A 6,046-nucleotide genomic window follows, 5' to 3' on the forward strand; every position below is an offset into this window, starting at 1 on the left:
AAATCCCAGGGTCAAGGCGTTTGAGAAAAACACGCACTAACCAACTGGATTTGTATCAAAAGAGCATCACCTGCTTATCAATGCATTACAAGCACCATGTGAAGCAGTTACTTCACATGGCAAGCCTGCAGATGGGAAGATGGTAGACGACGCCTTCGCATGGCGGGATAATCGCGGTGCCTGACTAAAAACTGATGTTGGAGACCAACTCAGCTCCTGGTAGCTGGAGAAAAGTATTGTAACGGAAGCTGATACCGGGTGTGTAAATGCAATGACGTTAGTGTTATGACTTGCGAATGGCATGGTTCCCATGGTTGGCAAAGTTGAAGAGCACAAGTTATCTCCAGCACGATTTTAAATCATGTTGCCTAAAACAGCACAGAAATTGAGTCTCCAGAGAAGTGATTCAGGCCGTGAACAATGCGTGATTGAGTGATTCACATGTGATTTATACGTCATAATGATTTTGGTGATTCATAACTTCTTCCGGCGAGGGCCAAACACAGACCTGTAACAAATTCACTTTATCACCGCTGCAAGGATGAGAAAAGTGACAGAAATGTCTTATGCGGTGTGTATCATGTGTCTATGTGATGATACATGTTCATCACTGTCATATGGCTCCAAAACCCGAGCACAAAAGATAGCCGCTGGTCAACAAAAGTGTGGGTAATATGTGGTTCCGATCAGGAACGTCAAAATCTCAGTCTTGAGGATATGGGATATTGATTATTGGACATGCCCAGGAGCAGCATGATGCGCAACTATGTTCATTGAACAGTCTACTAATATTTCAAATATTGCATTTAGTACAAGTGGAGTTGCCTAATTTCTAATTTCTGATAGCGTAACAGTGTAGAGCGGTTGAGCTATTTAGGAAATAACGGTTTCGTTGCACATTTGGAAATATATAGTGTTTTTACACGCATAAATGCATTCCCGCAAATAACCCTCATAGTTGTGTTCTAAGCGAGAAGCGGATCCTGGGATTACGAATTTGGCAAATTCCAGGATCCCGGGATTGACAAAACTACCGGGATTGGCATATTTTGGTGAAAATTTGAGCCTTGGTGGTGCGGAGTTACTTTGAATCGCATTGTTGGAGAGAAGGTGGTGGACACCCCATCATCACATGTTACAATCTGAGCTGGAAGCAAAAAATAAATGCCGATAAACAGTCCGGTGGCGAATAAATCCTACCATAGCCGCTTTGGCCTCTGAGGTCAATCAAAAGAGCCAGACCGCACTTCATGCTTTGTTGTCATTGGGGCTTTATGACACACCCAGCTGCTGAACCTATATGGCGTCGCCTGCCTCTCACCCCAGCAGAAAGAGCCGGTACCGCGGAAACCCAACCGCGTTCCACTGGTTTTTCAATACTTGATGCCATCGGCTATTAAACTTGAGTACGTAACTCCCTGGCGCACAGAAAGACATGCTCCCAACCACATAGGCGCAATATCGCGCTTCAGTTCGGTTTCTCAACCAAAAGGTTTCGTAAGCCGATCTAAGGCCGAACAAGAACATTATAGGCTACTAATCTCTCACCTGGAAAGCAAAAATGTTTCACCAGAAGTTACCTGATTCCCGTTCACTATCACTCTTAATTATTGTCGTACCCAGTTGCCCAGCCAATGGACCAAAACCGTTGTGAAAATGCACGAAAAGCCGTGCAGACTTCCGTCAACGTTGTAGCCAATGACTGCTTATCGTGATAAACCAGCGCAATCGTCTATTAACAAATCAGCGCGCTAGCAAGAATGAGTGGTGATGCAATCCAACTTTACACGGCAAGCTAGTGACGAATACAGCTATCAGCCGCCTGTTTATTACATGCTAGGCGAGCTTTAAGCCAAGCCCCAGACCCAGGCTGCTGTTGCACAAGCATGTGGCACGCTCTCAGTTCGAAGTTGACAGTTGGGTCAACTTACGGAATCACGTTGCAGTTGCCGAGCTTGTCAGCTGTTTAGAGCTCAGTCGAGCGCTCGCAATACAGACAAAGCGCATCGAAATTGCTTTCGATGTCTTTTCTACACGCGTGAGCTCGCGGTTTATTTCAGCTATTGCAACGTCTGTGGCGGATGCCTGTTGTTCTGTCGAGTGACGCCAACACAGCCAATGCATTGACTTAATCACACGACTTAAAAAAGAGCTGGACAGTCGTGAGGGAGGCAAACTCCTCACAGACTGAACCAATGAGCGAACCAGCCATTAAGTATCCCGCTGTGTCACTGCAGGCAAAGGCAAATCCAAGGAAAGATTTGCAATGTTCTATTCATAAAGGTGTCGGGCTCCATGTTTTTAAAAGGGATCAGGTCGTTCCACAGCAGCTTATATTATTAGTAGGTGTTTCCCTAGAACAAACTGGGGAAATTCATATTACGTAAAAAACGAATCTTCGAAGTCAATGAAATAAAAAACCGAGTCATTGCAATCCTTCCGCCTTGTTTTCCTCCGTATAGCTGGGAATGAAGAGTTGCATGGCAACAGTAGCCCGACACCGCATGCGCCTGCCATGAAACACAATGAGTGCCCGGAACATGTTGCTCTTATGAATTGTTCTGAATATGCTACAGTCCCGTATTGAGACAAAGTTGTAATTTACCACTGTTGTCCTTTTCTCCTACGATGACCAAGTTAGCGAAGCCTTGAAGCAGCAAAGCACAAACGAAGACCTTCAAAAACCAACAATGACTCCATTTGCGGTCTGTCGCTTGCCTCCCTTTCTCCACAGCGCCACAATTTTTTCTCTCTGCCGCATCGTTTGCAGTCATTATTCGGACGTCTACAGAACTTTTGGCTGAATGTTGTGACGTCGCAGCGTCCTTGAGCGTCACACGGCGTCTCGCTCCGCTCCGTCCTGCGAAACGCTTCTCGGCACAATGGTGGCTCCCTTCCGGCGCAGCGGCGCTCCCGAGCTAATTCGGTCGGCCCTCGGCCCGGATTAGACTGGTCACCGCACTGCTGACCTCTCGACCTCCAGGCGCGCCCAGGGGCGACGCCGCAGGAGCGCTCCTCGCGCGGTTTACTGCGCGGCACGTGAGACGGCGCTACTGGATAATTGCGACGCCTTGCTAGCGCTGGGAAGTTGGATTTGTTTCGGGGTGCGGGGGGTGTTGCTGAATGGCTGCGTGTTTGCGGAGCGTTGCCTTGTAAATCAACTACAAGGGCAGCGCAGTTAGTCTTTAACTAACATGACAGTTAATTCGTTAACTAACTTCTTACAGAGTGGGCAAAAATTCACATGAACGCAGTATAACATAGTTTGCTAATTAATGCATTTTTTGCCATTCATTCACATACCAGGCATTCATTCTCTGTGGTTGGCATCATTTTTCTAATCTTTGATGAAATTCTGGAAAACTTGTGCTTGGGGAAACCTTAGCCACTTGTGCATGTGCCAACCTTTCTGTTAATTTTTAACGCGAATGTTACGTAAGTATACCATACGATCTAAAGAGCAACATCGCAACATAAGAAGGCAACATAGCGGCCCCAGAGGCTGCAACCCGTAGGTTCAATAGAAAGCTTTGCCACATTAAGTTTAGAATGCAATTAACATGGAGAGCATAAGTACGCACGTACGATATAACATACGTGGATAGCATAATCTCGGTTCAGTTTTCGACTTCGACCATCACGCGCTGTAATACGTCCGGCACCACGTTTGTGGTAGACTGTGCTACCATACCTAGATGGACACTTAAGCTTAGCAAACTGAGCACCATTCTACAAACTGACGCCTAGAGAAGATTATTTTCAGAATCCGGGTGAGAAGTGACGCCCCGTAGAGCGGATGAGAAAGCACTGCGCAAGATATTCAGAAGTGAGGCAAAATCCGCCAGCAAGGGACGACGCACGGATGCGACCCAGCGGTTGCGTGCAGTGTCCCATCTTGCTGCTCCCAGCCACATAACACCCTTGCTGGCACCTTGCTTACGATCATTACTGGATTTCCCATGCCTCGCAATCATTACTGGATTCCCATGCCTGCGTTTTGTTCGGAGGAGCACGACGCCCTCCATTACAGCGGCGTCTCCCTCCTCGCCTCAGCCCGACGGTGACCTCGGGAACAGCAAACACTTCGCGCAAAGGCCAGGTGTATGCATAATTGGCGCAGACGCGGCCGGCCTGCCGGCGCGGCGGCCAGCGCCGGAAGCGGGCTGCACTTTCTCCGGATCAAACGGCGGCCCCACCGACTTTAATCCCGTGCAGGTGGTCTGTTTGTTTGCGTTTTTTGTCTGCCAATCCGTTGGAATGTGCGATATGATCAGAGACCTGCGCGCTGCGTGCCGCTTCGGAAGCTCATAGAAGACCTTGCCGCAGATGGAGATCTGCGCTCACGCGCTGCTAGCGCTATTTGCGGAGAGGCCTTGCTGCACGTGCACGTACTGGGAACGCTGGGAGATTGATGAAACGTCCTGGAGCGTTAACCAGCTAATATTTAGCGAACGAAAGTTGTGAGTTGAGATGAGGAGCTGTGTGCGTTGCCAGTGCATCGAAGGTAACATATCCCAATAGACTGTGTGTAATTCATGACGCGTCAAGAAGATGTAGTGTCATCTTCAGGTGACGTCAGGTGCTGGTAATGACATTTTAAATCCGCACGGGGGCATGCATCTTCAGGCCATACTGTATCTCGCACGTCATAGAAACCGTCGAACTATTCGTGATCGTTGCACGGAGAGAGCCTTGCAGAGAAACTGAAAAACGTCAGTTTTTGTGGTTTTACCTTGTCAATGTGTACCTGCGCAGTGACTGAACATGTTGTAGATTTCAAGGAGTGTTGGTACAAACAAGTCCATTACTTTTGGCCGATATGACTGCTTGGCCTTGCTGAGATACATTGGGGGCGGAGAAACGCCGTTCCTCCCCGTCGTGTTGAGACTTATTGTGTTCAAAGCACACGAAGCGAGTATAACAATCGATAATGCAGAAGACACGCTAAGAACACGATCGTCTTTGGACTCTAAAGCGCGAATATTCCTATTAGTAACCCTGACCACATATGGGGGCTGTTCTCCAGCAGAATGGCTACTGTCTCCTTTCTCTGCTCACCTCGCTGGACACCTGCCATAGCTGGACTGAGTCCAGTCAAAATTCGGGCGGTGCACCGTTTGCGGGGCAGGCCTCTTAAGAGGTGGCAATCCGCCCCGCAGTGCCCCGTGTCGAAAATGACAATTATTCTAATGAGGCGAGGTGGAGGTCGACTCGTTCCCACGCTCACATCTGGAGCACTCCCCCCCCCCCGGGGGAGATGACGATGATGATGCTAGATGTGAGGGGGCGGGGGGGGGGGGGGGGCTGCGCCACCTCTGACTCCGAAGGCCGACGCTCTGCCGGTGCAGCGGGGGGATGCGGGGGGGCTGGAGGTGGTGATGTTGTAAAGCGGCTTTTGAACTGGGCCACGCGTATTATTTGCTGAGTGGTGCTGGGATCAGGCTCCTACTCGCCGTGGTTGTTTGCGTGAGTACGGGCACCCACCACTTACGTAGTCCAGCCGAAGGGATAATATTGCCACGGCCTGGCGGTCCAACACCTCTTGCCAAGGTTAACATGTCATGCAGGACCATGGCACGGCCGTCCGTGCTGAAAGTTCACCGTGCTTATTGGGGGAAATCCGAGCCCCGGCGAGAGACCTGGACCATCGCAATAGCGCGCATCGAGGTCGCCGCGTCCGCCGACAGCAGCGGCACGAGACCGAGTGATACCCTCGCGGTCCACGGACAACAGCACCGATAATTCTGACACCAGCTTCCTGGATGGCTCTATGTGTTCGCAACTGTGTGGCCTTGGTTAAGATATTTCTGATGATCGGCTCATGTTTATCACGCGGCCCGATGGGTGTCACGATATTGTCTGAAACTTGTTAAGCGACAAGCAAGCATGGGTTAATTGTCTCGAAGACTGCGGCTGAACACGGCTTCGCTTCTCCCTTCCGCTACCCGTCCGGGGAATGCATGCACGCATAGCTGGGTCGAAGGAACAAGTCCAAAGTTTTACGGTGTGCGGGGGGGGGGGGGGCGGGGCTCAGGGGCAACTCTAT

This window comes from Pollicipes pollicipes, unplaced genomic scaffold (genome assembly GCF_011947565.3).
Source record: "Pollicipes pollicipes isolate AB1234 unplaced genomic scaffold, Ppol_2.1 Scaffold_4219;HRSCAF=4965_pilon_pilon_pilon, whole genome shotgun sequence".
Taxonomy (NCBI): domain Eukaryota; kingdom Metazoa; phylum Arthropoda; class Thecostraca; order Pollicipedomorpha; family Pollicipedidae; genus Pollicipes; species Pollicipes pollicipes.